This window comes from Humulus lupulus, chromosome 1 (assembly GCF_963169125.1).
Source record: "Humulus lupulus chromosome 1, drHumLupu1.1, whole genome shotgun sequence".
Lineage (NCBI taxonomy): Eukaryota > Viridiplantae > Streptophyta > Magnoliopsida > Rosales > Cannabaceae > Humulus > Humulus lupulus.
The window spans coordinates 103,037,649-103,059,122 of NC_084793.1; the positions used below are offsets into that span (position 1 = coordinate 103,037,649).

A 21,474-nucleotide genomic window follows, 5' to 3' on the forward strand; every position below is an offset into this window, starting at 1 on the left:
TGTCAGCCAAACTTAGATTATTCTCTTTTTCATGAAAAGACAAATCAAAAGATTGGTTAAATTCTATTCCCAAGGTGTCTATAACCATATGGGATCAACTTTATAATAAATTATTGTTGAAATGTTTTCCTATGTCTAAAACTGATAGTCTAAGGAGAGAAATCTCCAAGTTTTTTCAAAAAGATAATGAAGAGTTTTATGAATGTTGGGAAATATTTATTATTAAAATGTCCTTATCATTGTTTCGAAAAATGGAGACTTGTAAAATATTTTTATGATGGTTTGAAGCTTTAGCCATAAGCCAAACTAGAAATTCTTCAATGCAACCCAGAAAAAATGTTTGTTCTATATGTTCTAGTCCTTGCCATAATGTCCAATCATGTCCTTCCTACCAAGAGGCCTTTTTTGAGGAGGCCAATGCTCTTCATGATTATGGGAAACCAAATGATTTCCCTTTTTCATCCACTTATAATCCAAATAGAGAAACTATCCAAATTTTTCATGGAGACAAAACCAGCCTTCAATGAATCAAGGACACCAATACAACACGCAAAACCGAACTCATGCCCTACAAAATCAACCATATCCTTAACAAAAGAAACATTCCGTAGAGGATACTTTACAACAATTTATGCAATCCACTCAAGAAATCAATTACCAAACTTGAGGCACAAATAGGATAACTCACTACAACTTTAGCTAATAGAGAAAATGGAACATTTCCTAGTCAACCTATCCCAAATCCAAAAGTCCAATATGAGATAGGAAAGTCTAGCCATAATGGAGAATCCAAATCAATTTCAACTCTTAGGTCCGGAAAGAACCTTGTCAAACCCGATTACATACCCGAGGTTGAAAAAGAAAAAGAAAGAGTAAACCTTCTAGTTCTAATGCCAATGACTCTTCAAAGGCGGATACTCCAATCCATCCTTTCATTCCTAAAGACCCATTCCTACAGTTATTACTTCCAATTAAAAAAGGCGGCCAATATAATGACATCTTAGAAGTTTTTAAGCAAGTTAGTATCAATATCCATTTTTTAGATGCCATTAAACAAATTCCCGCCTACTCTAAATTTTTTAAGGATCTTTGTATTGTGAAAAGAAACACTAATGTTCCTAAAAAAATAATTTTAACTGAACAAGCTAGTTCCATTATTCAATATAAGAGTCTTGTTAAATATAAAGATCCTGGGTGTCCCACAATTTCATGTATTATTGGTGATCATTTTATTGACAAGGGTTTACTTGATTTGGGTGCTAGTGTAAATTTATTGCCTTATTCTGTTTATAAACAACTTGGTATTGGTGAACTAAAACCTACTTCTATAACTCTTCAATTAGTCGATCATTCTGTGGAAATTCCTAGAGGCATTATAGAAGATTTTTTTTTTTATAAAAGTTGATAAATTTGACTTTCCTGTTGACTTCATTGTTCTTGATACTCAACTTGTGGAAAATGTGCATGCTCAAATTCCTATCATTTTAGGTAGACCATTCTTAGCTACTTCTAATGCAATCATTAGCTGTCGTATGGCGTTTTGAAATTATCTTTTGGAAATATGATTGTTGAATTGAATGTATTTAATGTTGCTAAATATGTTCAGTGTGAGAAAGTGCATGAAATTAACATGATTGAGAATATATTTTGAAGAGGATGGAAATAACTTGCTTAACTTTTGTGAAAAATATTTTTGTATGAGCTTACATGTTGATGATTCTATAAATGATGTGAATTCTTTGTTAGAGTCTATGCCCTTAAATGATACCAAAACTGAACCTTTTTCACCCCTAGAGCATATTTAATCAATTTTCGACTGTCCAAAGTTAGACTTGAAACCTTTGCCGGAAAATTTAAAATAAGCTTTTCTAGGAGAGTTTGAAACCTTGCATGTTATCATAACATTTGCCTTAGATAAAGAACAAGAAGATAAATTGTTAGATGTCCTTAGAAAACATAAAGAAGCCATAGGTTGGACCATTGGAGGATTAGCCCATCCATATGTATGCACAAAATCCATCTAGAAGATAATACTAAAACTGCTCGGGAATGTCAAAGAAGGTTAAATCCAAATATGGAAGAAGTACTGAGAGAAGAGGTCATTAAACTCTTAGATGTAGGTATCATTTACCCTAATTCTGATAGTCAATGGGCCAGTCCAGTTCAAGTTGTGCCTAAGAAGTTTGGGATCACAGTTGTTGAAAAAATGAACTAATCCCTACTAGAGTACAAACAGAGTGGATAGTGTGCATAGACTATAGAAAGCTAAATAATGTTACTAGAAAAGACCACTTTTCATTACCCTTTATTGATCAAATGCTTGAACGTTTAGCAGCTCATGCATATAATTGCTTTCTTGATGGGTATTCGGGATATAACCAAATCCCCATTGCCCTAGAAGATCAAGAAAAGACTACATTTACATGCCCTTTCGGGACTTTTACCTATTATCACATGCCTTTTGGATTATGCAATGCACGTGTTGTTGGGGTTTTATGCCCTAATTAAAACCCAATTTCTTTGTAATCTCATTTTATTATCAATAAAAGAATAGAAATCATTTTTTGACTTGGTCAATCACTTTGCTCACATATTTTATTTTCATGATTAATTGTTTAATATAAACTTTTATTAAATCCCGAGCATATAGCTAATCGTATTTATAGTGACGTAATCACAGTGTAATATAAATATGATTATATGTTCAAATAAGTTAGTCCTAAGATTAGTTAGTGCACAGGATTTGCACTGACTTGCCAATTTATGATATGATCTACTTACACATTGTGGTGTTATGTTCTTTCCAGAACATTAGCAAAGTATATAAGATCAGATGTATTTGTCACATCGGACAGGACCGATATTGACAGTTGATAAGATAAGTAAACATACCGTTATTATCTATTCTAGTCATATCATATAGTTGACCATAGGTCAACTCAATCTCAATTATGAGTGGTTAGTATTCTAACTGATTGTATTATTTGAGTTCTTTGACTTGTTCGTTACCAGCTTACCCTACGGACTAGCCCATACTTACATCTTGGGAACTCGGTAGTATAATTGAGTGGGAGTGTTAATCATAGATATGAACACCTATAGCTTTTGATGAAGAAGTGAAACGATGGTTTCCTTTTAGTTTGGTTCAATGTGTTAAATGATAGAGATCTCATTTCATTAATTTAATTAGTTTACTGAAATATCATTTACAAGGAACTAAGTGTTTTAAGGATAAAATACAATGATGGGTCAAACGGTATTTTAGTCGCATCTCATTGTAGACCGTCTATAGAGAATTGAGTGAAAATTATGGTTGTAACAATGGATAATTAATAGGTTATCTATATTTGTTATAGAGTGTTCTATGAATTCAAGAGTGCAATTATGAGTCTATAGTGGAGTCATGAGGAATTGATAAGTTAGTAAATTTATTTGTTAGATTTATGATAACTTATTGGAGCTTGATTTCATAGGCCCGTGGTCCCCACTGTACTTTGAATAAAATCATCTAGATAGTCTTAATTAATTGATTTAATTATCAATTAGAATTATCAAAGTTGACCAGGTCAATTTTGGATAGTTTCACAGAGTTATGTAATTTAGAGAAGAAAAGAGAAATTAGGACAGATTTATTAATTAAGATAAATTGGTATCTAAATTAATAATAAATTTAAATCAAGGTTCAAATTATAAATAATTAATTTGATAAAGGATTTAAATAATTATTTAATTAATTAAATCAATAGAAAATGATACAAACTTTGATTTTAAGTCCAATGGACTTATAATGAAATGAGAAATTTCAGTGGCCTAAAGCCCATGATAATTTAGACCTAGGGCTTCTAATTGGCTATTCTTTTATTGATTTTTTAATTAAATTATATGGTTTAATTGAGTATATAAAAGGAGTGCTTAAAGAGAAGTCAAAACACAAGTTTGACAAGTCACAAGTCAGATTTTCTGATAGGTTTTAGATTCTCTCTAAACACAAGTCATTTTCTAAGTCTCTTTGTTCTTTCTCTTCTTCTCTCTGTATCTATCTCATGTGTTGAGAATTGCCCACTATAGTCTAGGTGATTCTAAGGATACTTTGGAAGACTGTGAATAAAATAGAAGATTGGTTCAGTTTCTTGATAATACTCTATGACAGAAAGGATACAAGGATTAGAGACATTGAAGGAATGATTCATTCATTTTGCTACGTATACTATAAGTATTCTTATCATTGTTTCTCTTTGAATTCAATTTTAGAAACATGTTATAGGTTATCTCATATTAATTTGTTTAATATTAGATCTACATGAAAATAAATAAAGATCCTGTATAAGCTTTTCTAACAACTGGCCTCAGAGCCTTTGGTAATCTTTATTTTCATGCATGAACATGTTTAAAATTGGATTATTTGATATGTTTGAATAATTGGATGGTTTTCATGTTTTTATGAAGCATATTGATTTTATGTGAATTTTAGCAATTTTTAGGCTATTTTGTTGTGTTTTCTATGCTATTAATTTTTATATATGCTTTATTTTGTGTAAAACATGTTAAAAATTAATTAGAAAATAGTTTTGGTTTGAAAAATTGCTCAAAATGTTCTTTTTGGAAAAATTGGCCTGACTACCCATGCGCAAGTGCACCCGTGCGCTGCCTGCGCGCACGCCCGCATGCACCTGCCAGCCGCACGCGATGAACAGTACCGTGGTACTGTTCATCTGATTTTTTTTAAATTAAAGAAAAATAAAAATTGTGAAAATAAATTATTTATAATAAAAACCAAAAATATCAGATTTGTTTTATCTTTACAATTGTTTTTTTTTAAATAAGATACTTTTGTTAGTTGAGATTTAAATGATTAGAAATTTTCTACAAATATTCAAATTCAAATTTAAAAATAGACTAACAACTTAATTTTAAATCGTTTAATATATTAAAATATTAGAATTAAGATATCAGATATTTAAGAAATTTTCTTTTAAATTCTTGATATATTTTTATTAAATCCTTATTTGAAAATATAAATATATTTTTATTCTATAGTTTTTAATATTTAAATTATTTGAATATTGTTAGTTAGATATTTTTATGGATATTTAAATTTGATTAACTATTTTGAGATATTTTATGATTGTTATAACTATTAATATTTTATTTTTTTAATGGTTAAAATATTTTCTTATAGTTGTAACAACAAAAGATATTTTTGAAAAACAGTTAAGATATTGATTTTAAAATTTAAAATTGGTTAAATTTTGAAAAATATCATTTTTTTTCAACCAATTAATAATATATTTTTTTAATAATTGGGATTTAAATTAACTTTGGTTAATTGTTGATAAATCCTATTTAAATTAAATTAATATTTTTTTTTTCAAATTAACCTAAACCAAGTTGATTATTGATAAATAAAATTTAAATTAAGTATTGTTAATTGTTGATAAATTTTATTTAAATTGACTTATTTTTTGTAAAAATTTAATTAATTTAATTTTTTTGATAAATTCTAGATAATTAATTGTGGTATTTTTGCATAAATTCATAGAATTGCTCATATAGTAACATGATTAGGCCTATCCAATTATAACATGTCTGTTTGCACTATATGTGATATTTTTGCAATTGGGCTTAGAAGCATATAGTGGCACATATGTTTGTTAGATATATGGATTTTGCCAAATAAAATATTCATAAAATGATAGGTTTTATTTGGGCCCATTAGAAAATATAAAGTTTAAAATGCTTATTTGCTTTGCATGACTATAGTGGGTCTAATCAAATAATAACAATTAATAAAACAAATGTTTAAATTCCTGTCTTTTGGACCTTGTATGGAAGATTGGGGGCCTTCGTAGTGAGAACGACTTACTGGACCCAACATTCCTCCATACAAGTCCAATTGTTAAGGCCCATTTACCTGAGTTGGACTTAATTGTACAGGTTCATTATATTAGTTAAACCTAAATATTGACTAGCAACAAATTAATTCTAAATTAATTGAATTTGTTTCAATGTGACACTTTAGAATTAATAGGAAATTATAGGACTTTGGTTTTAAAATTCTAATCTTACAATTTTTCGGAGAACCAGTTATTAATTTTTGAAAAATAATAAAAATACTATTTTTTAATTTTATAATGAGCTTATTTTAAGATTTTTATTCGATCTCCACCGTTGGTTTAACATAGTCAATAGCTTAATGGGGCCTCGAGGCACTTTGATTTGGCCCCCTACGGAAGATGTTCATTAGTTATTTTGACAAGGTTAGATTTCGAAAGATAGATAATTATAGATCAAATTTTACTAGACTCACCATACAATGACTACTAGGACTAAATCTATGATTATCGAAATCGTGGGTCTAGCTCATAAAATAAGAGATTTTGTTATCTTATTTTGATCGAATAGTAGGTTGTTAATAGTGCTGTCCATTATTAAATGAGTTTACAATTATATTTAACTAGTGGTATTTTTTACTCTCGCCAACCGGGACAAGGATATCATAGATTAGTTAAAAACCTAAAGAAATAGAGATATGATTGTTTTTGGTATTTTTTCTCATATCTTACATATTTTTGGTATATGTTGTGCTATTTCTTCAAATTTGTGTGAATATAAGTTTTATTGAGAAAATGTGATTGATTTCTATTTTATTGGTAATTTGTAGTATAGTAGTGTCTGAGCCTACTCCCATCCGTTCTCAACTTTCGATGGAGAAAATCACTGTAGAAAACTTCCTTAATTGGAAGCAGAATATCAACATAGAGTTGATTGGTGACAACTCCGAGTTCGTCATGATTAAGGAATCCCCATAACGAGCACTATGTCCGCACGTTCGTGGTGGCACCGTCAATGCTCGTGATGGCACCATAAATGCTTGGATAGCATCGTCTCCGCACATACGTGAAGACAACGTCTGCACGTTCGTGATCAACTCAACTATGGTCTGACGTAACTCATGAACGAGCTTCAAAATTTCGAGTCTATCATGGGTGGACCTAGTAAAGGAGAAAAATAAAATAAAACTACTACTGTTGTTGTTGATCCAACTAAGGCTGAAGCTAACCAAGCTTCGTCTTCGAAAGCTGGAAACAAGAGGAAAGGTGGACAAAACAACAACCCCAAGCCTGCAAAGGCTGCAAAGATGAGTGCACAACCAAATGCACAGATGCCTAAGGGGAAGAACAAGAAAAACAAGAAAGGTAAAGATAAGTGTTTTCACTACAAAGAGAAGGGGCATTGGAAATGAGATTGCCCCAAGTTTCTAGCAGCTAAAAACAAAGGTAATGATTATAGTTCATTTATCTTAGAAACATGTGTTTTAGAGAATGATAAATCTGTTTGGATTATTAATTCTGGATCTACCAACCATGTTTGCAACTCTTTATAGCTTCTTGAATCGTGGGAGGAAGTGAATGAAGGTGGCTTAAAGCATAAAGTTGGGAACGGAGCATTCGTTAAGGTCCAACCTAGAGGAATAGCTCATCTGAAGTTCGAAAATAAATACTTCCGAACCTAGGACCAATAAACGTCAAAAGACCGATAACGATAATATGACGTATTTATGGCACTTGAGACTAGGTCACATTGGCTATGATAGGATTCAAAGATTTACAAAGGACGGACCTTTGAGGGAACTCACCTTAGGTGAATTACCTATCTATGAATCTTGTCTAGAAGGCAAACTGACCAAGCGTCTATTCTCAGCAAAGGGCGATAGGGCCAAAGAACCACTTGGTATTGTGCTTTCAGATGTTTGCGGACCTTTGAATGTACAAGCCAAGGGTGGTTTTGAGTATTTCGTCACTTTCATTGACGATTACTTTAGATACTCATGTCTTTACCTAATGCATAGGAAATCAGAAACATTTTCAAAGTTTCAGGAATTCCGAGCAATGGCTCAGAACCAATTAGGTAAAACATTAAAGATCTTGCGAACTGATAGGGGTGGAGAATATTTGGATATGCAGTTCCAAGATCATTTAATTGAACTTGGGATTTTATCACAACTTACTGCCCCAGGTACTCTGGAACAAAATGGTGTATCGAAACCCCAGAACAGAACATTATTTGAAATGGTTAGATGCATGCTTAGTTACTCAACTCTACCAACTTCGTTCTGGAGACATGCAATTGAAACTGCGAATGACATTCTCAATGTCGTGCCATCTAAATCAATCCACAAAACACCTTTAGAACGTTGGAATGGTCGTTTACCTAGTTTACGCAATTATAAAATCTGGGAGTGTCCCGCCCACGTCCTGAGGAAAAAGGAAGGAAAGCTAGAACCACGAACTGAAGTTTGCATGTATGTTGGCTATCCTAAAGGTACTCGGGGTGGACTTTTCTATAGTCATTCAAAAAATAAAGTGTTTACTTCTATGAATGCTACTTTTCTAGAAAATGACTGTGTCCAAAACATCAAACCTCGCAACAAAGTAGTTTTAGAGGAGATGGTTAATGATTTGACTCCAACCAATGTTCCATCGTCATCAACGCAAGTTGATGATGAAATTCTCAATCTTCATGTCCAACCGACGCAAGTTGATTTAAATGAAGATAGTACCACTGTTCCTGAGCAAACAGTCACGGAGCCTTCTAGGAACCCAGTTTGCTATGGTTTGGATGGTGAAACCAATATGGTTGTTGGTGACACTAGTGATGATGATCTATTGTCTTTCAAACAGGAAATGGCTAGCCCTGAAAAGGAACTATGGCTCGAAGCCATGAAACAAGAAATGGAGTCCATGTACTCAAATTCCGTTTGGGATCTTGTGGAAGCACTTAGTGACTTTAGGGCCATTGGGTGCAAGTGGATCTACAAGAAGAAACGAGGTGTTGATGGAAATATCAAGACTTATAAAGCTCGATTAGTGGCAAAGGGTTATACCCAAAGAGAAGGCGTGGACTATGAGGAAACTTTTAGTTTGATAGCCATGCTCAAATCCATTTGCATCTTTCTATCCATAGCAGCCGCTCTCGACTATGAGGTCTGGAAAATGGATGTCAAGACAACTTTTCTTAATGGAAAGCTTGACGAAGTCATTTATATGGATCAGCCAGGAGGATTTAAAGTAGCTAGACAAGAAGGAAAAGTTTACAAGTTGAATAGGTCCATTTATGGACTTAAGCAAGCTTCTCGTTCCTGGAATCTTAGGTTTGATGAAATAATGCTTTGAACAAAATATTGACGAGCCATATGTTTACCAACTGGAGGCAAATAAAATAGTGGTATTCCTGGTTTTTTATGTGGATGATATCTTACTCATTGGAAATAATGTTAAGAAATTATCAGATGTGAAGAATTGGCTAAGCACTCAATTCCAGATGAAGGATTTGGGTGAAGCAAGTTATGTTCTAGGTATTCAGATTATCAGGGATAGAATGAATAGACTCTTAACTCTATCTCAAGTAGCTTACATAGATAAAGTGCTTGAACATTTCTCAATGAAAAATTCCAAGAAAGGGCATCTATCGTCCTGCCATGGAATTCATCTTTCAAAGAAGCAGTCTCCCCAGACTCCTGAAGAGGAAGATGCAATGAGAAAAGTCCCTTACGCATCTACAGTTGGAAGTCTGATGTATGCCATATTGTGTACTAGACTAGATATCTACTATGCAGTGGGAGTAGTGAGCAGGTATCAGTCAAACCCAAGACCGGAACATTGGATAGCAGTTAAGCATATCCTGAAGTATTTATGGCGGACTAGGGATTATATGTTAGTCTACAAGGGTGGTGTTCTGAACCTTGTAGGCTGCACTGATTCAGATTTTCATACTGATGTCGATGATAGGAAGTCTACTTCTGGAATGGTGTTTACTCTTGGGGGTGGAGCTGTGATATGGAGAAGCGTAAAGCAGTCTTCAATCTCAGATTCCCCCATGGAGGCTAAGTACATAGCCGCGTCAGAAGCAGCTAAGGAAATAGTTTGGCTAAAGAAGTTCTATTCGGATCTTGGTGTGTTATTCCAGAAATGGTTAAAACGCTTGTGTGTTTTGTGACAATACAAGAGCGATAGCCAACTTGAAAGAACCTCGTAGTCACAAGAGGAGTAAGAATATAGAAATGAAGTATCACATTATTCGAGAGTATGTGGCTAGGGGAGATGTGAAGGTTATGAAGATTGCATCTGAAGACAATCTTGCATATCCGTTTACAAAGACACTACCAAAAGCTACATTTGATAAGCATATCAAGGAAATGAGATTAGTAGAATTAAGGCATTAGTTTCAATTAGTGCAAGTGGGAGTTTGTTGGGGGTTTTATGCCCTAATTAAACCCAGATTTCTTTGTAATCTCATTTTATTATCAATAAAAGAATATAAATCATTTTTTGACTTGGTCAATCACTTTGCTCACAATCTTTATTTTCATGATTATTTGTTTAATATAAATTTCTATTAAATCTCAAGCATATAGCTAATTGTATTTATAGTGACGTAATCACAGTGGAATATAAATATGATTATATGTTCAAAATAAGTTAGTCATAAGATTAGTCAGTGAACATGATTTACACTGACTTTCCAATCTACGATATGATCTACTTACACATTGTGTTGTTATGTTCTTTCCAGAACATTACCAAAGTAGATACGATTAGATATATTTGTTACATCAAACAAGACTGATATTGACAATTGATAAGATAAGTAAACATACCGTTATTATCTATTCTAGTCATATCATATAGTTGACCATAGGTCAATTCAATATCAATTCTATGTAATGACCCACTACTCTAGACTTTTGGATCATTAACGAAACTATACATACAAAACCTTAATAGAACTTACATTTGCGAAAATACCATAATTTTATTAAGTAACTTGTAAAAATAAGAGTTACTTACAAAATATCAAGAAGGATATGGGATCCCATTGTCTTTAAAAACAAAACATAATTTAAAATGAAAGGAATTACATAAGAAGTGCGGAAAATACATGTAAAACCATAAAAAGTAAAACAAGACTACATCCTCGAGAAATCGAACTCTCGACTCCTTGACTCCATTCACCATCGATACACATTCTCTAAGCGTCCACGAATCTTACCGCCTCTAAAGTTATTTTCCTGCACATAAAACAAAAAGGAATGAGCCTAATGCCCAGCAAGGAAAATCTAACACATAGTCATAAACATAAATTTCATAATAATCATAAAGACATATCATAACACTTATTACATACACTTATTATAACGGCCATTATTACTTGGGGTCCCATAGACTAAACAAGTCATATGCCCATGAGATTAGTGGGGTCCTACTAGCTAAGTAGGTCATATGCCCATAATCTATTTGGGGTCTTGTTAGTCTTATGGGTCATATGCCCAAGCCTACAAACATACATATTCATAACATATTTCATAACATAACACATAAGATAACATAAGCATAAAACATATAGATTCTATCCTATTTTCCTTACCAAAGTTACCAGGATATGTGGACAACGTTGGGACTTTGGAACACTCCTAATAACCATTATGAGAAAGAGTGAGTCTAATGAAGAAAAAGAGATGAAAAGGAATGAGAGGACTAAACCATTGAAAAACATGCTTACCGAAACTTATGTGCTCAAGAACTTAGATTTCCTAACCAAAATAAGAATGAGGTTAGGAGACTGAGTAGAAGGCTATGAGAAAGAAAAATAACATAAAAAAAATGAACTAGAGTTTTGGTTTACCTCAAAGACTTGTAAGACCAATCTACACCACAACCGAAATACTATAGAACCTTACTTCCCAAAGTGTTTGATAAGCTTATGATGTTTAAGCTTATGATTTCCCCAAACCAGGTGTTTACACTCTCACACTCACTTAGCACTTGTAGCCTCTGAACTTAGAGCAAAAGATGAATAATGGCTGGGTACTAGGTCCTATTTATAGAGTTTAGGAATGAAAGGATCTTGATTTTACTTGAATAAAAATAATAGCTTTTTAGGTGAAAATAATTTGAATAATCGTTCAGCAGAGGCTGAAGACTCGTTCAGAAAGATGCTGAACTTATCAAGAGTTTGAATGGCTGAAAGGAAAAGAATTCAAAAACTTTTGAAAATACACCGAAGGAGGCGATATATCGCCCCCTGTAGGCGATATATCGCCTGGGCCAGTATGCTCGAGGCTGTCGTGCATCGTCTCGTGTTTTCCGTATCTACGTGCTGCGATATATCGCCCCCTATAGCTGCGATATATCGGCACACGCTGATTAATTAAACACGAAATTACACATTTTTAGCTAAGTTTGAATGGAGTAAACAGCCTTGACTAAGCCCTTAACGTATTCAAAGCTGTTGATTGACCTTATAGCATTCAAACTTTACTCCTTATTAAATTTAATCCTCAAAATACTTAATTTCTTAATCATCCATTCATAACATGTGCTTAAAATCCTATTGGTCCTCATCTAAACCTTATAGTATAATAAATATTATCCTTAATATCAGTCATATAATCAAACCTTAGGTTAACATTAATATTCTTACACTATAGGTTAAACTTAGAAAATCTATAAGTACTACTATGAGTGTCCAAATAATTCCCGGTCTTGAACCAAAAATCCACAGTTACAAAGATAATACTATACATACTATAATACTACTAAATAATTAGCTAAGTAAAGTTCTTGGACTCTACATTCTGAGTGGTTAGTATTCTAATTGATTGTATTATTTGAGTTCTATGACTTGTTCGTTATTAGCTTACCCTACGGACTAGCCCATACTTACATCTTGGGAACTCAGTAGTATAATTGAGTGGGAGTGTTAATCATAGATATGAACATCTATAGTTTCTGATGAAGAAGTGAAGCGATGGTTTCTTTTTAGTTTGGTTCAAGGTGTTAAATGATAGAGATCTCATTTCAGTAATTAAATTATTTTACTGAAATATCATTTACAAGGAACTAAGTGTTTTAAGGATAAAATACAAAGAGAGGTAAAACGGTATTTTAGTCCCATCTCATTGTAGACCGTCTATAGAGGATTGAGTGACAATTATGGTTGTAACAATGGATAATTAATAGCGTATCTATATTTTTTATAGAGCGTTCTATGAATTCACGAGGAATTAATAAGTTAGTAAATTTATTTGTTAGATTTATGATAACTTATTGGAGCTTGATTTCATAGGCCCGTGGTCCCCACTGTACCTTGAATAAAATTATCTTGATAGTCTCAATTAATTGATTTAATTATCAATTAGAATTATCAAAGTTGACCAGGTCAATTTTGGATAGTTTCACAGAGTTATGTAATTTAGTAAGGAAAAGAGAAATTAGGGCAGATTTATTAATTAAGATAAATTGGTATCTAAATTAATAAATAAGTTTAAATCAAGGTTCAAATTATAAATAATTAATTTGATAAAGGATTTAAATAATTAAATCAATAGAAAATGATACAAACCTTGATTTTAAGTCCAATGGGCTTATAATCAAATGAGAAATTTCACGAGCCTAAAGCCCATGATAATTTCGACATAGGACTTCTAATTGGATATTATTTTATTGATTTTTTAATTAAATAAAATGGCCTAAATGAGTGTATTAAAGGAGTGCTTAGAGAGAAGTCAAAACACAAGTTTGACAAGTCACAAGTTAGATTTACTGATAGGTTTTAGATTCTCTCTAAACACAAGTCATTTTCTAAGCCTCTTTGTTATTTCTCTTCTTCTCTCTGTATCTATTTCATGTGTTGAGAATTTTCCACTATAGTCTAGGTGATTCTAATGATACTTTGGAAGACTGTGAAGAAAATAGAAGATCTGTTCAGTTTCTTGATAATATTCTGTGACAGAAAGGATACAAGGGTTAGAGAAACTGAAGGAAATACTCATTCATTCTGTTGCGTATACTATAAGTATTCTTATCATTGTTTCTCTTTGAATTCAATTTTAGAAACTTGTTCTAAGTTATCTCATATTAATTTTTTTAACATATCTACACGAAAATAAATAAAAATCATGTATAAGTTTGCCCAACACTTGTGACTTTTCAAAGGTGTATGATTTCAATTTTTTCTAACATGGTTGAAAGATTCATTGAAGTATTTATGGATGATTTTTCTGTGTTGGATCTTCTTTGATGAATATTTGCACCATCTTTCTCTTGTATTGATTTGTTGTAAAGAGAAAAACCATGTGCTTAATTGGAAAAAATGCCATTTTATAGTTAAAATAGGAATTATTTTACGTTATGTGATTTCGTCTGAGGGAATATAAGTTGATAAAGCTAAAGTTGATCTTATTTCAAAACTTCCCCCACCTAAAACCGTAAAAGAAATTAGATCATTCTTTGGCCATGCCAGTTTCTATAAAGGATTTATAAAAGACTTGAAAAATAAAATGCTTTTGTCTTTGATAATGATTTCCATGTTTCCTTTGATAAATTAAAAAATCTTTCGACTACTACACCCATTATTCGACCTCTTGATTGGAAGATACCTTTTGAAATAATGTGTCATGCTTTTGACTATGCCATAGATACTGTCTTAGGACAACGACTTGATAGAATACCTCATGTGATATACTATGCTAGAAAAACTTTAAATGATGCTCAATTAAATTACTCCACAACCAAAAAAGATTTCTTGCTGTTGTTTTGCATTGGATAAATTTAGATCTTATTTGTTAGGGTCTAAAATTATTCTGACCATGCTACATTAAAATATCTCTTGTCGAAAAAAGATGCTAAGTCTCACTTAATCCATTGGATCTTGCTTTTACAAGAATTTGACTTAGATATACGTTATAAAATAGGGTCTAAAAATATTTTTGCTGATCATTTGTCTAGGCTAGTTGTTAAAACTACTCATGAATACACGCCTATTACTGAAACATTTTCTGTCGAACAATTGATGCATGTTTCTTCCTTGCCTTGGTATGCTGATATCATTAATTATTTTGTCACTAAAGAAATACCATCTCATTGGACTAAGCATGATAAATCTAAATTCTATTCTGAGGTGAAATTTTTTATTTGAAATGATCCTTACTTGTTTAAATACTTCCCTGATCCAATAATTAGAAGATGCATCCCAAATTGTGACCAATCTAAAATCATATCTTTTTATCATGATCATGCATGTGGAGGAGATTTTAGTGATAAGAAAACAACTGCTGAAATTTTACAATGTGGTTTTTATTGGCCTACTATCTTTCGTGATACATATGATTATTGTAAAGCTTGTGAACGTTGCCAAGAGTTAGGAAGTTTAACTAGAAGAAACATGATGTGTTTGAATCCTATTCTTATCATTGACATATTTGATGTTTGGGGCATTGATTTTATGGGACCATTTCCTAACTCTTTTGGTAATCTTTATATTCTTTTTGGAGTTGATTATGTGTCTAAATTGGTCGAGACTATTGCATGCCACACTAATGACCGCAAAGTTGTGATTCCGTTTTGAAAGAAAATATATTTTCCTATTTTGGTTCACCATGAGCTATCATTAGTGATAACGGTACACAATTTTGTAATAAGTCATTTGAGCATTTGATGAATCAATATAGCATTACTCATAAAGTCACAATTGTTGGTATTAAATGATCAAAAGGTACGCAGCGGAATATATGGACCCATTTTAGTAAATATTAATACCAGCAAGGATCATACACATATATAAATATTAAAAAACATACAAATAGATCAGGGATTACCTCTTGTAGCCTATCAAGTGTCCTTGAGTCTTTTTTCTATAAATCAACGATCTTCTTATCCAGTGTTCTGAGATCTCACACCCTGATCTTCTAGACCAATCCTCAAACACACAAGGATGTGTGTGGGCACGTAGGATTCAAAAGGTTGATTTATGTGACTCCCTAGATGTACTCAACACATGGGATCTAGAGAGTTTTGACAGAGAGAAGATTTAGAATAGTTTTTAAGTTTAAAGAAAACTATCTCTTCTTAGAGAGAGTCTGATCATTCTTCAATTTTTTCTGAATATCACGTATATCAGATTTATAAAGATATTTAATCTAATTAAATAATTTTTATTTAATGAAAATATAATTCAAATTAAAACTGATTAGATATTTTCATTTAAGTATCTATTTAAATCATATTTTAAAAAATAATTAAATAATTGATTAAATAAATTTATTTGAAATTCAAAAATAAAATCCTAGAGATAAAAAACCATGATGTTAGGCACCACACACTGTACTGTACAGTGTGTGTCGCCCAACCCTATTAGGGTTGCCCTAATTTTCTTATTTGTTTATTTAATCAACTTTTAAGACAAGATATTTATTCCAACATAAATATCGATTAATTCAAAATTAACTTTATCTTAAAATATCAGTTTTAAATTAAATAAATAAATATCATATTATAAATAAGATATTTATTATTTTCTCTCTTTATATTAATCCAAACAAGATTAATATTAATTTTAACCTATAGTTTTTAAAAATAAAAACTATATAGTTAAATAATTAATTAATTCACAATTAATCAATAATCCATAATTATTTTCTTGCCCTGGAAAATTAATTTCTTTGCAATTTAGTCATTTCTCTTAACAAATCTTTCTTTTGACGTCCTTACCCTTGAAAGTGTAGGACAGAGGTGATCTGAGGACCATGAACCTATAATACGAAGCTTTAATAAACTAAATTATTAATTAAACTCTTTAATCTAATAATCTTATTTATTAATTCCATGATTACTCCACTATAAATATGGAATTGCACTCTAAGTATTTATATAATTATATTTACAGAGTTTTCTCTAGTAGTCCATTGATATAATCAATATATGTAGTTATGACCTCTATTGTTGGTTCGTTAATTAGAGATATTCAAAATTACCATTTTACCCTTCTAACTACCTCTTGATCCTTAAGTACCATTAATTCACCAGCGAATAATTAATATATAATCTAATTATAGATTTGAGCTCAATAACTATTCAGTTCTAGAAACAACCCTTAAGGGAACCAATATTCGATCCGTTAGGAAACCATGGATTCCAATATTGTAATTCATGTTCCTAGTCATCCATGATATTGAATCTCCAATAGAAAAGTCATTAGACTCATTATTCTAAGAAACCTTAACGAGTGAATCAAAAGATCCAATAAACATAAACATGAATTCATGAATATTCAGGATTTAGACTGATCTACAAATGATCATCTATTATAATAAAAATTAAATCTTTACATAAAATGACAAGTTTAAAAGATAATTAATTCTCATCGGTCATGTCATATATAATCTCTATTATATACAACACCTTTAGTAAGATATCTATCCACATCAATAATCTGAATCTCGATTACTTGCATTTCGTATGCTTAGCAAACCGTACTAGTAACCATTTATTAAAGATTCCTCACTTTAATATGTTACTCACTATTTTATTCATTATATGTGATCTTAATTCTCTCGTAATAATACAAGATCATATTCTCATGAACGAATAAGGAATTTTCTTGATATTATTATATAATTAATTCAAACAATAATTATAACATTCAATTATAATAAAATTATACTTTTATTTAAAACCAATAAAATGTCTTTGCATGATTTTAGGGCATTAATCCTAACAATATCCCACTTTCCCTCAAAGCAAGTGAGCCAATTCCCTTAATCCCATATTGCGCACGTGACCCATGAACGACTTTTCAGGAAGTGCCTTAGTTAACAGGTCAGCTAGGTTCTGTTCCGATGCTTTCTTCATAACAGTCACATCACCTCAATGTACAATCTATCTTACCAGATGGTATTTACTTTTTATATGATTCACTCTCTTGTGGCTTCTAGGGTCTTTGGAATTAGCTACTGCTCCACTGTTGTCACAGTACAGGATTAGTGACCTATCCATATCTGGAACAACTTCCAGATCAGTGTAGAACTTCCTCAACCAAACCGTCTCCTTAGCTACTTCACAAACCGCTATGTATTTGGCATCCATGGTTGAATCAGCTATGCTAGATTGCTTGATGCTTCTCCAGACCACAGCTCCTCCATCAAGAGTGAACATTAATCCAGAAGTCGATTTTTGACTTTCTTTGTCTGATTGGAAATCAGAATCAGTGTATCCAGTAGGGTTTAGCTCACCCCCTGAATATAACAGCATATAGTCTCTCGTTCTCCTAAGATACTTGAGAATGTGCTTTACTACAATCCAGTGTTCCAAACCAAGATTTGATTGATAATGACTTACAATCCAAACTGCATAACATATGTCGGGCCTATTACACAACATTGCATACATCAGACTCCCAACTGCTGAAGCATAGGGATACTTTCTCATATCCTCTTCCTCCTGAGGTGTCTTAGGACATTGTTCCTTGGAGAGAGCAATTCCATGTCTAGTCGGTAATTGACCTTCTTGGAATTCTCCATAGATAATCTTTCAAGCACCTTATCTATATAATTAGCCTGAGAAAGTACCAAGAGCTTGTTCTTCCTATCCCTTAGGACTTGGATTCCCAGAATATAGCTCGCCTCGCCCAAATCTTTCATTTGGATCTTTTAAGCTAACCACTTCTTTACGTTTGACAATGTCTCTACATTGTTCCCAATGAGCAAAATGTCATCAACGTAAAGAACTAAGAAAACCACCACTTTTCCTTTGATGTATTTATATACACATGCTTTGTCGACATTCAGTTCGAATCCATATGTTTTAATTGTTTCATCAAAAGTGATATTCCAAGATCTAGATGCTTGCTTTAATCCATAAATGGATTTTAGCAACTTGCACACCTTTTGTTCTTTCCTTTTCTTTAAACCCTTCTGGTTGTACCATATAGATACTTTCATCAAGATAGCCATTCAGAATGCTGGTATTTCCAAAGGTGAGAGCTTGAGAGCTTCTAAAAAAGGGAAGGGTAATGCAGATTTTTGAAAAAGGTTTGAGAGAAAAAGGTAAGTTTTGTTTCTGAATGGAAAGTTTTTGAATGCAAAGGTAGTGAGGTTCAAGTCTAATCTCCCTATTTATACGTAAGATTCGGGAATTAATCTGGGCCATCCAATCAGGTCAGCTCGGGACCCAAAGGCCAAGATTGAATGACCTATGCGGTAGAAAAAAGTTGACAGGACAGTTGTCACAGTCCTCGAAACCCAAACATACGCCAATTATAGATGGCCATGTGTTCAACGCTCGACTAGTGGGCAGGCATGATTTCACATGACAGGAGCCTAAAAGCCCTTACTGTGCGTGTCAGAAAATGATTATGTCAAGCACTGGCATGAGCTTGGGGGGAAAATGTTGTACCCTAAAAATAAGCATGGATTCAATCACTTAGCTAGAGGTAGAGTTTGCATATAAGCACGTGGAAAAAGCAGGTGAGTAGAACATCTAGCTAATTATGATATGAGCAACTCGAGTTAGGACTTGGCAGTACGACACGCTGATAATTTTCAGATCGCCTCACATGACAATGATCTAGTTCGAGATATGTAATGGCCAGATTACCTTTAGGATGCTATGAACTTAATCCAAACTTGAGTTTGTTCACTCTTCAGTGTCCAGCTTGATAAAGACGTTGGTCATGACGCACAGTGAAGGATCCTGAAAGACTTGGAGGCTCTTTATATGATCATTAATGCCCATGTTGTATTGCACATTTATTGTTCGAGATAACGGGAGTAATTTCCATAGGAAATCGTATTCTATGTAAATGGGAATTATCTTGATTAGATACTTACCATATTTATGCACATGGTTACCCAAACCTGTCCAGGAAATTTCACTATAAATATCAGGGATAATGGACATGAAAAGGGACTGCTTTTTGTAATATAGAAACTCTACAAAAATTGTGAGAGAGTAATAATATTGTCTTATGGATTAGGGAGATTTTAACCACTGAACCACGTAAAATTGTGAGTGTGAGAAGTTGTTCATATAGTTCATTATAGTTTAGAAAAGAGCACTAAAATCTTTCTTATTGGATTTCTTAATCTACTGTTAGCAAAAAAACCGCTTCAACACATGCATTCACATGAATTAAATATTTTTTTTTTATAAAATACACCCATTAATTTTGGCCACCTATTTTTTAATAACAAATTTCATCAATTAAATGCATTTAACAAAAGATGAAAAAAATTCAAAAACCGAAAAAATAAATAACAATATTAAACTATATCACTTAGAAAATGAACCACACTTTCTTAATTTAATGAATAAATGATTAATATTTTGTTAATTCCCAAATGTAATCAGTAATCATGTAGCCACATTTAATTTAATATTATATTTTTAATAAAATCACCCATTAATTTCGGCCACTGTAATTTTAATTACAAATTTGACCAATTAAATACATTTAAATAAAAGAAAAATAATAATTGGTTTGAAACCCGAAATAGAAAGTAACAATAATAATTTAAGCCATTAAATACAACTACCACAATTTTTTAATTTAATGAATATAAAAATTTGAAATTAAATATAAATTTGATAAGGGAAAACTTTATAATTATATGAATGGTAGATATTTAAAAATTTATTTAATTTTTATCATAAACTAAAAAAAAATCGAGAATTTAATAAAGCAATCAAAATATAGTATTAATTTGCTTTTATTAATAATGAAAATTATTTTGATAATAAAAAACAAAATTAAAATAAAAAAAATCCTAAATTGAAACTTTTAAAATTAAAATTTGTTTGTTGTTTCAAAATGAAAAATATAGATTTGTATATTAGGGACATTATATTTGCACCCCATTAATTAAGCAAAAAATAATTGTAAAATCATTTCTAACACTTTTTCTTAATATTTTTTTAACATTATTTAATTTCTTTTTTTTGTTAATTTCAAAAAAATTATTTTATAGTATTTTCACCATTTTTTTTTAAATAATGTATTTTTTTTAAAAGAAAATAGCCTTTTATTTTAACAAGTTTTTATATATTTTTTTGTTTCAATTTTATTTTATTTAAATATTTAAAAATATATATTATTTATGTGTATTATTTAAAATATGAAAAAGGAAAAAATTAGAAAAATGTAAGCACAAGTTGAAAAAAATATAATACACCGTATATTATTACATGTAGTATAGGTTATCTCGGTGACTAGTGTACGTTGTAACAACTAATCATGTAATAATTAGGTCTACTTAGTGCAATGTTATGTAGTACTACTTTTTCGGGATCAGATCCCTTTCTAAATTCACTACTATATCTTACTCAATATGAGAACTATCTGAGACTCTAGCAGTATTATTGGTTGACTATGGTACGTTGGAACGATTCATAATGTCATAATTAGGTCTGCTTAGTGCAATGTTATCTAGTAATACTTTTTCGAGATCTAATCCCCTTCTAAATTAACTACTATATCTTAGTGTAATGTTATCTTGTAATATTTTTTCGGGATCGGATCCCCTTCTAAATTCACTACTACTTCTTACTCTGTAGGACAATTATCTGAGACTCTAGCGGTAGTATTGGTTGACTAGGGTATGTTGGAACAGTTCATTATGTACTAATTAGGTATGCTTAGTGC

General features: G+C 31.7%; 1 pseudogene; it reads right to left on the reverse strand.

Annotated features, from left to right (window-relative positions):
- Positions 1-146: 146 nt before the first annotated feature.
- On the reverse strand, positions 147-245 carry LOC133813316 (small nucleolar RNA R71; annotated as a pseudogene).
- Between the last annotated feature and the right edge of the window lie 21,229 nt (positions 246-21,474).